Source organism: Microchirus variegatus (assembly GCF_963457635.1).
Source record: "Microchirus variegatus genome assembly, chromosome: 3".
NCBI classification, from domain to species: Eukaryota; Metazoa; Chordata; class Actinopteri; order Pleuronectiformes; family Soleidae; genus Microchirus; species Microchirus variegatus.
Genome location: NC_139804.1, coordinates 6,672,829 through 6,690,548, shown reverse-complemented (window position 1 = coordinate 6,690,548; position 17,720 = coordinate 6,672,829).

Sequence of the window (17,720 nt, the reverse complement as noted above, 5' to 3'; positions counted from 1 at the left end):
GCGCTGCCCCTTTAAAAGGGATATTGTAGGTTTCTTTTGAAGTGTGGGTCCATGAAGTACAGACATTTAAGCTGGCTCTTTCACACCAAAACTACCCTCAGCGAACTCAGTACCTGTGAAAGAAATGTGACAAATGTACCGGAAACAAAGCAAGACAACGGAGCTCAGTCAACCTGTCATGTGTCTGTCCCTTGTTTAAACTGTCCACAGTTGATGCCAAAAATTAATTATTAGTAAGCATTAGTCTCTTCATTTGAGTTCCCGTCAATGTTAAATTTGGTCAAAAACCCATTTAAGCGAGTGGGAATGGGGTAATAGTCAGTAACTAGCTGCCCCTCTACATGCCCGCAGTAACAACAATGTGCCTGTTTATGTCTACGATATCTTAGGAATATGTTTTATCGGTTTTATTTCACTATTTGACAACATTGTCTAGCTGAAACTTAAGTTTTTCACTCTCCTGCACCAAAGTCCATAGAGAAAATCTGCGTTTTTAGCTCCTCAGGAGACAGCAACTTCTGGTTATCTGTTGCCTCCTTTGGTTAGTTTATGTTACTGTAGCAAAGCCGAACAAATGATTTCATGCACTAAAACAGCAACATAATGTATTTGAAGTTACAGACGGAGGCAACAGTGGGTTAAAAACTCCTGCGTCCTGTGTTACAAAATTGCTGATTTTCTCTATGGACATTGGTGCGGGAGAGTGAGACGTTTCCAAACCTCAGTTAAAGGTGCATTATGTAATAGATCTAAAGCAACTGGCCAAAAAAATATCCTCCTAATATGTCACAGAGACTCAGGAATAATGCTCATATAACAAACTGAACTCACCAACAACAACAGTACAGACAAAATATTTGCATTGAAAAAATATTTTGCAGACTGCAAATCGTGTTTATGTTTTGAAATCATGTTTTGGCATGTGGCGCCACCTACCGCCATATACCATTCATTGCAGTCAGTAGATTCTCAGCTGCCGAGCAAGCACGGGTTGCCAGTTACAGTAGTTCTGAGCTACAATGGCGGAGAAAACGAAACCTAAACGACCTATAGTATTTTGAATTTGAGTGTAGTAACAGTTTTTGGCCACATTCGTACACATGGCGCCTTTAACAACCAGTAATGCAGTTTCAGCTGCAAGAACAAGCATCGTAAATTTTCTTAAGATAGCGTAGACTTAAACGGGCATAGATTTCATTAGGTTTTAAGTAGCTATGCTGCCATGTTTGAGAGTGTGAGAGCGAGTGTATGATTCACCAACATCCACACTTCAACAAATCTAGACTCTTAGCTTTTCTTTTAAGGGAAGCCTTGATTCTCAAACAGTGTAGAGAATATATTTATTGAATTGAAAACAAGCAAACTCTTCGCCTGTCCAACGAATGGCAACTTATTTTTTATTTTATTTTTTTTATCTGATCAATGATAAAGGTCTGTTTTCTTGTGTACATTGTGTTTATAGTCGGTCACCTGGGTTAGGGTTTTCGGGTGCCATCCAAAGTTATGTACTGATTCACATTTGCACTGCTGTGGTGAAGACAGGCTACATCCACACTCATCCATAAAACGCGTAAATTCTGCTCCGGTTTTGTCAGACGTCCACACGACCCCTGCCCTGGCGTTTTCAAGCCTTGAAAATGGAGAAAACAATGACGACTACACTGAACTATTAGCTACACTGTTTTTCAATGAAACCGCAGCAGCAGTGTGGATGTAGCCTGAGGTGCTGTTACGCCTGTTACGTTTTTATAATAATCCCACATTCATGTTAACTTGAGTTAAACCTGGTTACCCACACTTGTTTCTCCGATTCCTGTGAAGCTCGTCGTCAAAGTTTGTTACGTTTACAAAAAGACGGCAGGCAAACTTTGCTCATAAACGAGTGTTTCTCTCGATTTCTTCCCCCTTGTCCTGATTTAAAAACACTAGCTTCGTGGAAAATGCCAACTGTGATAAACGTAGCCTCTACGTCACATTATAGGGTCACAAGTTCACGCAGTTAAATTCATATGCGTTTACTTTAACGGGCAAATTATTTTGATTATCATTTTTTATATACATGTATATTTGTTTTGATAATATAATTTGTATGACTAATGCTGTACGCTGCTCAGAGTGGCACTAATGGTGAAATGGTATTAAAATGAATGAAACTGTGACACGTTATTGGCTGTGATTGGTGTTTTGTGATGCAAATATGTAAAGAAAAATAATACAAGGCTGCCCTTTTTAGTATTTAACCAACAGCTTAGGTTCTTGGGTCGACGAGCTGAGTCATCGTTTTCAGAATAAAGGCCCATTTACACTTGAATACACCTGGAATTAAACTAACCCTATCTATGGCTGCAGGGTATACGCTAGCAACCTGTGGCAGCATGTTTTAAACGCCCCTAGAGACTCTTCTTCGTTGTTTTCCTGACTGACTGATTGACTCTATACTGCCTCCACGATTTCTGGTGGTATTGCTGGGATGAGATGAACCCAAAGAACGGATAAAAGGAGTAAAAATGGACCTTCAAAATCCAGGGGGCTGTCAAGCAAAGACAGAGCGAACTAGCAGAGTTTTTAACGTATCTATTGTCAGGCCTGGGAAATGTAGCTTCAATGCGAAACTCAAAAACACAGACTTTATGTAAAAATAGGTTTAGTCTTTGAGTTTTGAAAAGTGAAACCGTATAGCGAGGAGCGAAAGTAGCAGTTAGCTTCCTGTGAGCAGTTTTCTGGTTGCAAAAGGAAAATTAGTAATATTACGACGTCGGTTAACATTAGCTTGTGGAGTAAATGCTATTTTCAGGTCTTCTCCAGTAACGCATGATGTCCATAGAGGACAAGGTGTGTCAAATATGAGGGGACACCGCTGTGATAGACATTTTACGGGGTCGTACCTATGTTCCCAGGGTCCTATGTTCCCCATTTTTCCCAAAAAAGGTCCACTTTGTATGTGACAGGGGAACATAGGACCATTTTTTTGAAAAAGGGTAGGGATAGGATTAGGGTTAGAGAAAGGCTCCTATGTTCCCCGGTCACATACAAAGAGGGGAACATATGACCTGGGGAACATAGATACGGTCCCCATTTTACTGTCAAAAACCCACTGAGGAGACCCAGTGCTAGCTTACTTAGCTCACAGCTACAGAAGCTAATTCTATGATGGCTAACACTGCTGTAAATGAAGTGGATTCTTTTTTTTTTGTCCTTTTCAAGTGCAGATATCATATGCGTAAATGTTTTTTTTTGTTTATTGTTTGGACCAAAATTAGTTTTACATTTTTAATAAAATAACCAAACTAACAAACTGGGGCATTTGAAAAGTCTGTGCTAACGGTAGATTTGATTTCAGTCTCAAAGCCTGAAACCAAAATCTACTACGTAGTATCAGGGCCAAACTGAAGAAAAAAAAGTCATATTATCATATTTTTTTTACAAAATGTATTATAATTATTATTATTATTGTGCATTGTCTTCTGTGTTTGGCCCTAACACAGACAAAATCAAAGAGAATGTCATCGAGTGAGAAGAGGAAGCCAGGAGGTAACCACACACGCTAATGAAATGAAGGCGCTTCATAGTGGTTAATCAGTAAATGTCAGGTTCATGCTAAGGTTTGTTGTTGACGTGTCGTGTTCACCTATATCGTATATCATAACGTGTTCCGTGCCGTGCAAAGGTGTTGCCTTTCCGTGCTGAAATAGCGCCTGATTTCTCAGAGAACATGTTGTGGTTTTCACATCTGCCCCATTGTTACCAGGTGTCTCCATTAACTTATTACTTAAAAACATACCCCCCCCCCCCACACACACACACACACACACACAGTTTCTCCTCTCATTACCTTTACTTAGAGTTTGGTTTTTTTTATCCTCAAGTTTCAAAAAACTGCTGATCATCACTCAACAAAAAACTCATGTAGGGTTAGCCCATCTTAAACCAGACCAAATTAGTTTTAGCAAAATCAGGCTAACTTACTAAGAGGAGGTGCTCCAGTTGGCACTGTAGTACATATGCCAGGCATGTGGGTGGCGCTGTTACACTGCCACACCATAGACAAAGAAGATGTAGAGCTTGCGCTTAAACCAAGCTAGCGCAACCAAGGCAAAAAAAACAAATATATACGCTATAGTACCCCCCTCAACGAGGACGAAACTGCCGCAATGTCATTTTATACGTGACACAAACGAGAGATTTGTTCACAGAATCGTTCAATACTTCCTGCCTGACCCGGAGCACGGACTCAACTTAACAAAAATGCCACGGAATGGGTTGTGATTCGACCAGACGCCGCTGTTAAATGTTGAGATTTTAGACATTTGCTTTGCTAAATGTTGGAGATTAACGCATGTTTCCAGGATTTTTAAGTCTTTTTTTTTAACCGATCTACAGTTCGTCATTGGCCGGCAGTCACATTTTAGTATCCTCTTCGGAGCAGGTACTAAAAAAATTACCAGGTACGATGACTAATGCAAAAGCAAAAAAAAAAAAGCAGATTTGAGCCGAGTCATGCTAGAATGCCACTAGATTCTTTTTCAAACATAAAATAATTTTTTATTTTTCAGTTCAACAATACAATAAAAACAAGTGTACAGGGAGCCTGTTATAGCCCTCTAGCTGAGTGGAGGTGAACACACCCACTATTACACTACTATCTGCATGTTATTTGACCACCAGAGAGACACTAGATACGAGAGAATTTAGTGTTAGTGTTATGCAACTGAAACTGAGGCAACACATATTTGAATCCTGTCTTCCAGGAAAGGGAAGCTCTTGACTGATCTCTCTGCATGTTGCGTTTCCTGCGTGTGCAACTTCGCACTCTCTTACATTTGTTTAAATGGTCAGAGAAACTCACAAAATAAACGCCAAAGTCAAAGAACTGAGGATTTTATCTAAAGGTAAACATGATGGAGCTTTTACACATGCCGAGGCCTTGAAAGACGAGATGAAAACCAGAACAGCAGCAGCAGCAGCACATGGACGATAATTCACTTACTGGGTTTTAAACTCATTGCTGCTCCCCGAAACAAATCATGTTAAATTTCTATGAGGCTGGATCTGGATTAAGCTTCTCTGGAGACCCCGAGCACCAAATGAGTTTGGGAAATGACAACGTCTCTAAAACAGTTGCTGTCTGTGTCCACAAGATGGAACATATATATTACATTTAATATAGTATAGTAATATAGTAATAGTAGTAATAGTAATAACAACCTTCTCCAAATTAGTCAAATATGTGTGCACTAATCCTGTTTTATTGTCTAGGATTGCACTCGTATCTGGATGAAATTAGAAATTAGTTATATTCTCCTCGTATTATGATGATGATGATATTGATGTTTAACTTTTGGTAAAGGATGAATTTGACATTTTATTGTAAATGGGATTATATATATACATATATATGTGTATTTATATATATACATATACATACGTATATATGACATATATGTTTATATACATATATACACGCATATATACATATATGACATATATATATATACATATATATATGTATATATATACATACATATATATAAACATATATATGTATATATATATGTTTATATATATACATATATAAACATATATATGTATATATATATATGTGTATATATATACATATACATATACGTATATATATATACATATAAACCGGCATCTTTGCTCTGCTGAGCAAATAATGATAATGCTGATAATGTGATATTGATTTATTTATACTTAAACAGTAGGTTTAAGTATAAATAAATCAATATCACATTATCGGGTTTCTCCGACTATAGACAATAGTCAAAGGAACTGTGAAAAATAAAAAATAAAAGCACATATATACTAAATATACATACATACAAGCTTTATGTATATTCAAGGGATCTTTAAAGGGCGACTGTTATTTATAACGATATCATTCGGAGACAAAAGAGAAAAGTGAAACCAATACCACAAGAATTTCACGCTAAAACATATTTTTTTATTTTATTTTCTAAAATACATAAAAACAGTCGCAACCAGACTTCAGATAACTTAAAGGGCCACTTCACCCAAAAAATATATGGTTTTATTTTTACTAATTACAAGAACTATCTGATCATCAAAGAGTGGATCTGAGATACATGTCTCAGTTGAGACTGAAAAAAGTCAATAAAATTGACAAAAAGTCGACGTCAAAGTCACTTCCTTTGAAGAAAATAAAAGTCCTACGCTCTACACACCCTACGCTCTTTCTGTGTTTCAGTTTAGTGGAAATTAAATGGTTGAAACTGCCTGTTTTACCATGGTGCTCTACAAACGTGCCCACACACAAGGTAAACAGTTAAAGGAGAAAACACACACACACACACACACACAGACACAGCTGCCAACGGTAACTGCCACCTGCAAAACAAACCCCAGCACACTGACCTCAAATTTATCATCAACATGGTCACGTCCTCATTTTATAGTACGACGTGTGACCTGGAGTCACTCCTTATAATCCTCTAATTCACAAGTTTAACCAGAATCCATAGTTATTAGTTAAATAGTAAACAGTCAATTCCTTCATTTCTTTATTATTATTCTTCATCACCAGCTTCTGTGTTGACGTCTTAAAGAGAGAAGAGAGTTTCACGTGTCGTCTTGTGGCTCACGTGTTGTGGTGTAAAGTTCCGACCACATGATCTGCGAAACAAGTAAATGAAAACACTTTCTATACCTTTAATATAATTACTCCACGTGGCTGTAAAATAAAAGTAAAAAGCAGAGGGTTTTGATGCAGGGAAAAAACCAGAACGTCCTCATTTCTGAGGATCCTGACATATAGAGCGTAAATTAATTTCATTTAATACTTTTGACCTTTCACACAGGCCTCTTCATTTCCTGCAACAGTGCACAGATACTGCAGATAATCGCCGTCTTTATCTCCCGTCTTTTTTTTTTTAATGGAAAGTTGCGTCTATATGGTTTAATCGAAGTGAATATTGAAAAGCCAAAATAGGGTCTGTGACATTTGAGGAACACAGAGGAGAGTGTAGTCACACACACACACACACACACACACACACACACACACACACACACACACACACACACACACACACACACAAACACACACACCCCCCCCCCCCCCACACACACACACACACACACACAAACCCTCATCCTCCTCAATGAACGTACCAAATCTTTTAAATAATGCAGATTCTCTTTCGACTTGATGTCAACTTGTCCAACTATGTTGATGAGATGTCTAAAAAGGTACTTTTTGCTCAGTTGTGTTTATATTGTTGGTGAAAATGAAATAATTTTGTCATCAGATTGCCTATAGGTTGTGCTGAAAAACATGATATTAGACACTCTATATTGCACCTTCTTATAGCTTCTACATACATGTTTTAACCCTAGAACACTATCGCTCAAATTCAAAACACCATCACTAACGCCGGGTGATTTTTTACCTGAGATAATAAATACACCCAATAAAAAGTACTTGTCATCAAAATATATCAAAACATGACAAATTTGAGTAGTGTTCTTTTATTTTAAAGCTCACATAGAGTGGTCCTGTTGCACATATATGTGAGTTATGGAGGTCTACTTACATACATTAACTTGTTTTTATGCTCAAAAACCTCATAGAAATCTCTCCTTACTGACGCTCTCCTCAGCCGCGATATTTCAGACATAAAATCTCACCCCCAGAAGACAGAGTGTGTTGTGATTGGCCAGCCAGCGTAGAGCCTTCCCAACCGTCTTGTGATTGGCCAATACCCGGAAGTGACGTAATCAGCACACCAGCTCTCAGAAGCACAGCTCCCCCCTCTGGTACGGTGGATGCACTGCTACTCATTATCAAAACATTGTTTTAACAATGTTTAAAAATAGCTTCGTCACGACTCCCCGCCGCAGTCCCTTTGACGACTTTGACCCAGAGTCAGACCCAGAGTCTGAAGACACTGTCGCTCGTGAAACACCTCCTCAACGGACGTTATTCTTCTTCTGCGGTTCAATGTACGCAACCGGATGTGCATGGACTAGTGCCCGGAGCAGGAGGATCTGCTGTTCAGGAGAACCGCTGTTTACGTAACCGGACCGGGTTTTTCCATAGATCTCGCTGAGCCCGAGATTACAATAAAACACAGCGTTCTCGTTTGTTTTGAACCTTCAGGGCTTCGTAAACAAGGTAATGACGCAGATGCACACTAAAAAACAGCGTTAATTGGAACTTCCGGTCTAGGTCCGCTTTAAACTGTTTCACGTCTAACAAAATTAAAGAAAATCATCATGAGGGGACCATATAAAAATGCTCCAAAATGACTGGAAAATTAGGAATTTGGGAACAAAGAATTATATATATAAAAAATAAAATAATAATGAAGATGAAAGCTTTGTTTTCATGAAAATCACATCACAACCACCCAGCAATGGTGTACTAGGGTTAATATAGTAAAGGTTAAAAAAAAGCAGTGTCAAAATGCTCCGTATTGTAAGTGTTAAGCATTTATGTGCATGTGTGTAACTCAGCTCCACAAAGACGTAGTAAAGTAAAACACGGTGGACTTCTGGCTCCTGCGTAACTCGTAGTAAAGTGGTAAAGTTATTATCCTCATAGCTCATCGGGACAAGCGAGGTTTTTCTTTACTGCGAGCTAATGCGCTTCCACATAATCTGTCATTATGGTAATGGCTCTGAGCCTCTGCGACCTGTGATCTGTCGTCTCCTCGCTCACTGGGAGACCTCCTCGGTGCTGGAACTCTTCCTTTGCTTCCTCCTCCGGCCTCGGGGCTTCGAGGCACCGACCGGCGTCTGTTTCCAGTGTGAAACGTGACAGAACCGAGCCTGAAGTGAACAGAGACATCTGTGCTTCACACATGTTCGTCTCCTCCAGGGCCGCTCATTTTTCACATCCGTCACACGTGATGAGCTCTGGAGCTGACGGATGTGTTTTTTTTTGCATGTATTTCTTGAAGATACAGGAATAGTTCAATAAGTGTGTCACATTTAATCTGATTTATTGGTCTCGCTGCAGGCTCCAGGCCGATTGTATTTGTCACCAGATTTGTTCAATGTGACCTCACTGACTGCAGGTCCTCGTCTCTGCGTCTTCTGCCCTGATTGTGTATCAGGTCGAGGATATTGAAGTGTAGTCGTAATAAGTGTTGACGCACACGTTTGCCCTGAGTGATAACAGCAGAAACAGCAGGATACAACACACACACACACACACATTTTAAATCCATATTGCTGCTATATTGTATATTGTACATTCTGTATTTGATCCATTTATTTTATTTTTTGTAAATATTTTTTATTTTATCTGGAATTAATTTTAATTTTCATTTCATTTCATTTTAAAGGTATTGCTTTTTGCAAAGTCATTTCATTGGGTGTAATATGACAAATAAAAAATCTTGAAATTTGGAATCTTAAATAAAGGGATTTTACCCACTTCATAAAAGCCTAACCAAATTAAATATGCCTGTTTAAGTTTAAATTATCTTAAAAATATGTTTCTTGATCATTTTCGGTCTGGAAAAAGAGATTTTAGCCACGGAACAAACAGCTAATAAACGCTAATAAAAATATATGTTGATGAAGAAGAGTGAATGAGTTAAACATACAGTATATTTTAGATAAAATAGACTTTTTATAGATTTCATTTTGTATTTTTATATTATATATTCCCCAGGCTGGTTGAAACAGCAACGTGGTTGGCCTAAATTATGTAGCAACAACACAACTTTGTGTGTCCCTCGCAGTTCCTGTTGTTGGTCAGCGTCGTAAAAACGTCGTTAATGACAGTTATTTTTTCTGTGGGTACCACTATTGTGTCATAAAAACGTGATAGTATGTGAACAGTAATCACTCCAGTGTTTCTGATTCAGAATAAAGCAGCGAGTTGAGCTAGCAAGCTGAACATGCAAGAAAACACTGCTAGCTAGATAGCTGGTGAGCTGCTGGCTAACTAGCCAAACAGATAGATAGATAGATAGATAGATAGATAGATAGATAGATAGATAGATAGATAGATAGATAGATAGATAGATAGATAGATAGATAGATAGTAAGTGTTTTATCTAGATGTTAGCTTACTTTAAGCTAGCTGATAGATAGATAGATAGTAATTGTTTTATCTAGATGTAAGCTTACTTTAAGCTAGCTGAAAAATAGATAGATAGATAGATAGATAGATAGATAGATAGATAGATAGATAGATAGATAGATAGATAGATAGATAGATAGATAGATAGCAAATGTTTTATCTAGCTGTTAGCTTACTTTAAGCTACCTGATAGATAGATAGATAGATAGATAGATAGATAGATAGATAGATAGATAGATAGATAGATAGATAGATAGATAGATAGATAGATAGATAGCAATTGTTTTATCTAGCTGTTAGCTTACTTTAAGCTAGCCGATAGATAGATAGATCGATACATAGATGTTGTTTTTCTGACACTGTGCCATTAATTTCAACATTTTGTATTTCAGCGTTCATTGTTAAAATGTCATAACATGTTTGAAACCCCGTTGCGTAAAGTTTTCTGTGTAACTACCAGCTGCGTCCACACATGTGACGGCCACCGATGCTCATTACACAACCGCATGATGTCACCTGCTGTCTTTCTCAGGAATTTCACCCTCGTATTTGAAGGCCCTTCTCTCTTGGCCTCGGAGGTGCCAGACGGTTTCCTGGCATTGTGAGAAATGTAACAGTCCAGGGATTTCAGGCACATGTTTTTGTTTAGTAACCACACAGTTGCATGTGAAGAGCTTGTTTTTATGCGCTGGATGGAACTACTTTGCGAGGCAAAGACAATGGTGCAGGTTTTTCTATTTTCTTGAGCGTTTTTCGCTTCCAGCCTTGATGGTGTTTGTTTTGTGGTGGACTGACAAAGAGAGGCTCCGCTGGCCGTAAAACTCCCACTGTCTCTTTGATTCCCTGCAAGATTTTTTCCTTCATTTGTTTGGCTATTGTTGGTAATTCTCTCTGAACTCGAAATCGCCTCGGATAAACGCTTCGTTTCCCGAGCGAGTACACACACACACACACATCAGTATCAGCGGGGTTGGCGCAAAATGGGGAAATATCATATTATTGCAGCCAACAAAAAGCATGATTTTATTCAAATGTGAGGTTAATTTGGCAGAAAAACAACCTGTTGTGCCAAATAACTTTTAATTCACTGATGGTTAAAGGAAATGAGGCAAGTGTGCTAGCAAATCCTGTCGGCAAAGGACGTAACAACAAGAGTAACCACTGGAACTTCTAGAAATTTAAGTAGATTTTAAGTAGATAATTGGATTTAATAAGTAGATTTTGGAACTTTAAGTAGATTTTGGAATTATAAGTAGATTTGGAACTTTAAGTAGATTTTGGAATTACAAGTTTATTTTGGAACTATCAGTAGATTTTGGAATTATAAGTAGATTTTGGAATTATAAGTAGATTTGGAACTTTAAGTAGATTTTGGAACTTTAAGTAGATTTTGGAATTATAAGTAGATTTTGGAATTGTAAGTAGATTTGGAACTTTAAGTAGATTTTGGAACTTTAAGTAGATTTTGGAATTATAAGTAGATTTGGAACTAGAAGTAGATTTTGGAACTATAGATTTTGGATTTAATAAGTAGATGTTGGAACTTTAAGTAGATTTTGGAATTATAAGTAGATTTTGGAACTATAAGTAGATTTTGGAACTTTAAGTAGATTTTGGAATTATAAGTAGATTTTGGAACTATAAGTAGATTTTGGAACTTTAAGTAGATTTTGGAACCAGGAGTAGATTTTGGAACTATAGATTTTGGAATTATAAGTATATTTTGGAACGAGAAGTATATTTTGGAACTTTAAGTAGATTTTAAGTAGAATTTTGATGTCCTCTCCACCAGGGGGCATTCTAAGGATCAGATGTATTCAGTTTTACGATGTATCGGACGATCTCCATGGATTTGAAGTGACAGTGAACTCTGTGAAAGGTTGAGGTCAGGTCCTGTTGCCTACCAACATGGCCGTTCGTATTTTAATTTAATGAACAAAACTAATCGTGTATGACAGCGAGGTGAAGAGGAACCACTGGAACTTTTGCCTGACTCGTTTCATGACCTCACATTTCAAACACAGGTGAAAAAGAACAAACTCAGAGCAAGAAAAAATGGGTTCAGGGAACCCGGTCACATTTGTTAAGTTCAGTGTGAAAGAGTGTGAAAAGAGAACGTGTTATTAAATAAATGCGAGTTGCTCACTTTATTAAGTACACAGAAACACCTAATAAAGCGCTGCTGCAGCCCATCTGCTTCAAGGTTTGACATATCATGTGTGACATTGTTTTCTGACCTCGGCTCTAATGCTTGGTTATTTGGGTTAATTATGTCTTGCTATCATTTCTAAGAAGTCTGCTCGTTCTCCTCTGACCTCCGTGTCAACATGGGTTAGAGACGGGTCCAGTTCTGCATCTCAATAGTTCAAATAAAAGTCACACTGCACAGTTTAAAAAAAAACAATAGCTGACACACTTACATACAGAGAAATATGCCGAGACCCAGAAGGATACAGGAAAGCAGAGGATAATCTTGCGTTGATTTACTGTCGCTCAGTTTCCTCCCAGGTCAGTTAAACTTTTGCCCACAGAAACTGAAAACAACCACAACAATGGAGGTGTGGGAGACGACTACATCTGTATTTTGAGACTGGCGTCAAATATAAAGACATTATACGGTGCTTGGCAGTGACGTTGTTGACAGAAACTACCATTCGGTGTTTTTTCTGCCTGATTCATTTCAAGGGGATATCCAGTAATAAATTCTTTGAATTCTTCTTTGTTACATTTGCTTATTATGTAAATGAATTAAAAGCCGTTTATTGGAAAAACAAATATCTGAAATGTCTGTCCTGCCTGCTGTGGATAAATATATAAAAATATTCCTCATACTTCTGCATTCCTTGGTTGTAATGGATGGTTATTTGAGTTATTGTTCCCCTTTTCTCCTTTAAAAACACTACGTCCATTCTGCTCTGACCTCTGGCATCGACAACAAGGCATTTTCCCCACAAAGAACTGCAGCTCACTGCACATTTTCTCTCTTTCAACTCAAACCATGTAGTCTGTAAACGCTGGCTGTGAACATTGTGAGAAACAAAGTCGATAGACAACACAGGCAGATAGAAACTTTATTGCCCCTGATATATGATGATATTTCAAGTATATGTGCATCAGTCCTCCGTATCCCAGCATGTAAAGTAAAAAACAGTACATACAATAAGATTTATTTATAATTTACTTAAGAAGTTTAAAGAATCGTCACTTTTCAGGTCTGCGGAAAAGGACCAAATCATAGCATTTGGACGATATAAGCTTAAAATCATCTCGCAATAGTTGCAATAGCAGTATTTGTGACGATATTTCACAGAATTTCAAAATAAAGCTATTTGTTTTGACATACAGTACACTCTTAGAAATAAAAGTGCTGAGTAGAACCAGATAAGGTTCTTCGGCTTGTCCTCATAAGAGAACCCTTTTTGGCTCCAGGTAGAACCTTTTCATAAAAGTGGGAGGGTTTGGAGGGTTCCACCAAGAACCCTTTTAAAACCCTGTCTTCGGATAGCTACGCAAAAGTGTGTGTGTTTATACTTACTTATGCTAACCCTTAGGACATTTTCTGGCATAAAGATGGACCTTTGTCAGGACCAATAGTCCTCATGGAGACCAAAAACCTGGTTCTAAAGTTGATCTGGTTAACTTCAGAGCTTATAAGTTGGAGTTAGGTGAAGGTAAGTGAAACAGCTTTGGTTAGGTTGTCCAAATGAATGGAGAGTCCTTAAAAAGGATAGCTACGCAAAACCAGTAGTCCTCATCAAGACCAAAGTGAAGTCCTAATGAGGCAGAACCTCCTTTTTGAGGAACCGGTTTCACTTTTGGGCTAAGAATTGACCTGTGGTTTGGTTAAAGTTTGGGTTAGTTTGTTTACACACTCACATTATGGGGAGTTGTCGTCCTTTTACACTCTTAGAAATAAAAATGCTAAGTAGAACCATATAAGGTTCTTCGGCTTGTAGGAGAACCCTTTTTGGCTCCAGGTAGAACCTTTTGGAGGGTTCCACCAAGAACCCTTTTAAAACCCTTTATTCAGGAAAGGGGTTTTTAAGGGTTCTTTGGATCAAAATGGTTCTAGGTAGAACCATTTGCTTCTGAAAAAAACGTTTCCGAAGCAAGGGTTTTTCAAGGGTTCTTGGTAACACTAATGGTTCCAGTAAGAACCATATCAGCTTCTTCTGCTTGTAGGAGAACCCTTTTTGGCTCCAGGTAGAACCTTTTGGAGGGTTCCACCAAGAACCCTTGAAAAACCCTTGCTTCGGAAAAGGTTTTTTCAGAAGCAAATGGTTCCAGGTAGAACCTCAGCCCTTGTAGAAGGACCCTTTTGGAACCCTTATTTCTAAGAGTGTAGTTCACACAGTAAAAATGTGTTTATATTGCTAAATTATCCTATTAATGAAAAAAAACACACAGAAATAACACTGAAATTGATTTTAAGGCCATATAAAATGTATTCCAAGGCCTCTACTTTGAGATCGCAGACCTAAATCACCGTTCTTCAAACACTCTCATGCTTGGTTTCTGATGTCTGATGTCTCCATGCCCTGATTGGGTGTTTGTATTAACAAACAGTTGAACAGGCGTACCTAATAAAGTGGCCGTTGACCGTATTCACTCACCACTGCTGATCAAAAAAAAACAACAACTTTCAAGTTGTCAGATTAATTATTCATAAACTTCACATTCCTCCATGCTAAGCTACTTCAATTGCAACAAAAGCACCAGTGTTTTTTCTTCTTCTTTACTGACGGCCAAACTTAAGGGTTTCTATGAAGGGAGAGCTTGAATACTACTTTCACAGAGCGCTGAGAGGAGAAAGCTGGTGGGCCCGATCTGACAAGAGCAACTGAAAAGCCGCTGAATAGAGAAAGTGCTCTGTTCTGTTGCGTTTCCAAAGTTCCCTTTCAGAGTAAAAACACTTGTTCTTCTTTAGCCGAGCCCACGCGGGGAATCATTCCACTTCCACTAGTCAGAAGTCGGAATTTATGAAAACTCCCCCTCAGGTTAGAGCAGTCATGCACATACAGTAGCACGTGTGTGTGTGTGTGTGTGTGTGTGGAACATCATGTAGATCAGTGGTTCACAAACTTTTTAATCCAAGTACAACCTGAGTAAATATTGCGCTCTCTGTGCTTTTCCATTGTACAGTTCTAGCACGACTCAGCTCGACCCAACTCGGTCAAACACTCTTAGAAATAAAAGTGCTAAGTAGAACCATGTAAGGTTCTTCGGCTTGTCCTGATAGGAGAACCCTTTTTGGCTCCATGTAGAACCTTTTATAGAGGTTCCACCTGGAACCTTTTTGGAGGGTTCCACCAAGAACCCTTTATTCAGGAAAGGGGTTTTAAAGGGTTCTCTGGATCAAAATGGTTCTGACTGGAACCATTAGTGATTGAAAAACCCTTTCTTTGGGAAAGGGTTTTTCAGAAGCAAATGGTTCCAGGTAGAACCTCAGCCTTTGTAGAAGGACAATTTTGGAACCTTTATTTCTAAGAGTGTACCAAGAAACCTTGAAAAACCCTACGCACTCTATTTCCGAAGTACCACCAGAGGAAGCTTGCGTACCACTGGTGGTACACGTACCCCAGTTTGAGAACCATGGATGTTGAGTCTCAGACACAGTCAGGAGACGGTTCACTTTTCTAAAACCTCCCATCAAACGTGTGAAGACAGTCAAATCTGACAAATGTGTGATTTCATCGAGTGACTCTGGAACGTCTGACCTCTGTCTTAAAAAAACTAATCAACCAACAATTTTATCAAAAGAACAGAATCAACTAGATTGGTTTAAAGCATCATCCACCTCTTTCATCTCGCACGAGAAACGTTCTGATTAAACGTAAAATATAAATTAAAAAAATACTTAAAATATCAAAAGTAGCCCATAAATACGTCTAATGTACATACATTATCAGTTATATATGACCAAGCATTATATTATTGCTCTATAATCAGTTAAATTGAATTTATAGCAATAATATAGCAGTAATTGTAGATTTTCAGATTAATGTAAATTGAACGTTTCACTACCATACTGTTAATTATTTGTATTTTTATATTAGGAAAATTTTATGTTAATTAAAATAAAAAATGTTGAAAAAAAAAAAATAAAATAAAATAAAATACAGTATCTCCCAGTGGATTTAGAGTGGATTGTATGTATAAAGCTGCACATACACAGTTTATTATAGGTAATGGTAGAAAAGATTTGCAAAATAAATCATTTATTTTGAAGCCTGTGACTTTTATTCACCACAAAACACACACAAAAAAGGTTTTCTTTGTTGTTTTTGCAATGATTATCTTCAAGTTATGTTGAAAACAAACAAATTCATATTTGTAATATAGATAGTTGAGTATAGTTAATCCAATGTGGAGAGGCTGAAATATGACAAAGAAGATAAATATATTATTGTTATTACTTATTTTGCGTAGTCAAACACACAAAAATGACACCATTACTGGTATTCAGTGTGAGTCTGATCCTTTAACCAAAGCACCGGTGAATTGTTTGGCCTTTTGTCACCTTATTATCAGCCAGAGGCTCATTTTGCTCAGTTAATAAAAAGTCAACCTCGCCCTCCTTTAAACGCGGGATTAAAGAAAATTTGAGAAGAGAAGATTATGAGGGGGGATGAAAAGGGTGGCTTAGAGAGTGTCTGGCAACCTTTTGTCACACGTACTCGAGCAGTTGTAATCATTTATCATATATTCTTGGAACTGTTGTCTGTAAATATGTGGGGGAACTGATAAATGAAGCTATAAAAGTATAGATACAGTGAAGAGGAGGGCTGAAAGTCCACTGGATTTATACACTCTTAGAAATAAGGGTTCCAAAACGGTCCTTCTACAAGGTTCTACCTGGAACCGTTGCTTCTGAAAAACACTTTCCCCAAATGGGTTTTTCTAGGGTCCCTGGTAACACTGATGGTTCCAGTAAGAACCATTTTGATCCAGAGAACCTTTTAAAACCGCTTTTCTGAATAAAGGGTTTTAAAAAGGTTCTTGGTGGAACCTTCCAAGAAAAGGGTTCCAAAAAGGGTTCTCAGGACAAGCCGAAGAACCTTGAGGACAAGCTTATGACAAGCCGAAGAACCTTATATGGTTCTACTTAGCACTTTTATTTCTAAGAGTGTATAAAGCCTTCACTTAAAAACCAAAAATGTTAATTTACCTGGTAAATACACAAAAACAATACAAGAATATGGCTCTGTACATTATTATACACTTTGTACAATAGTATATTTTGACAACAATAAAATGCATTTTTTTAAAAAGAAGAGGGAAGTTGTTTCCACTGTGGTTTTTTAAAAATGTCTAGAAGTCTGGTTTGTTGCTGAAGTCAGGATTTCTAAAACCGTTTCTCTCTAAATGTGTGTCAAGATGTTGTTGAGGACATTGTTTCAAGTCTCCTCATGAATTCCCTCACAAAAACCCCGCTGCCGTTTGATTCGCTCACTGTGAGAGCAAACAAAGGGAGGAGGAGGAGGAGGAGGAGGAGGAGGAGGCGGAGTCTACTACAGCTGCTCTCCACTCAAAGCACAAAAACTGTCTGAAACACAGGCACAAAGGAGAGGGAACTCTGTCTGAGCACGAAGCGCGTGGAGTGAAGGCCCCCGAGGCTGTCAGTGGGAGAGAGACAATCAGACGTACA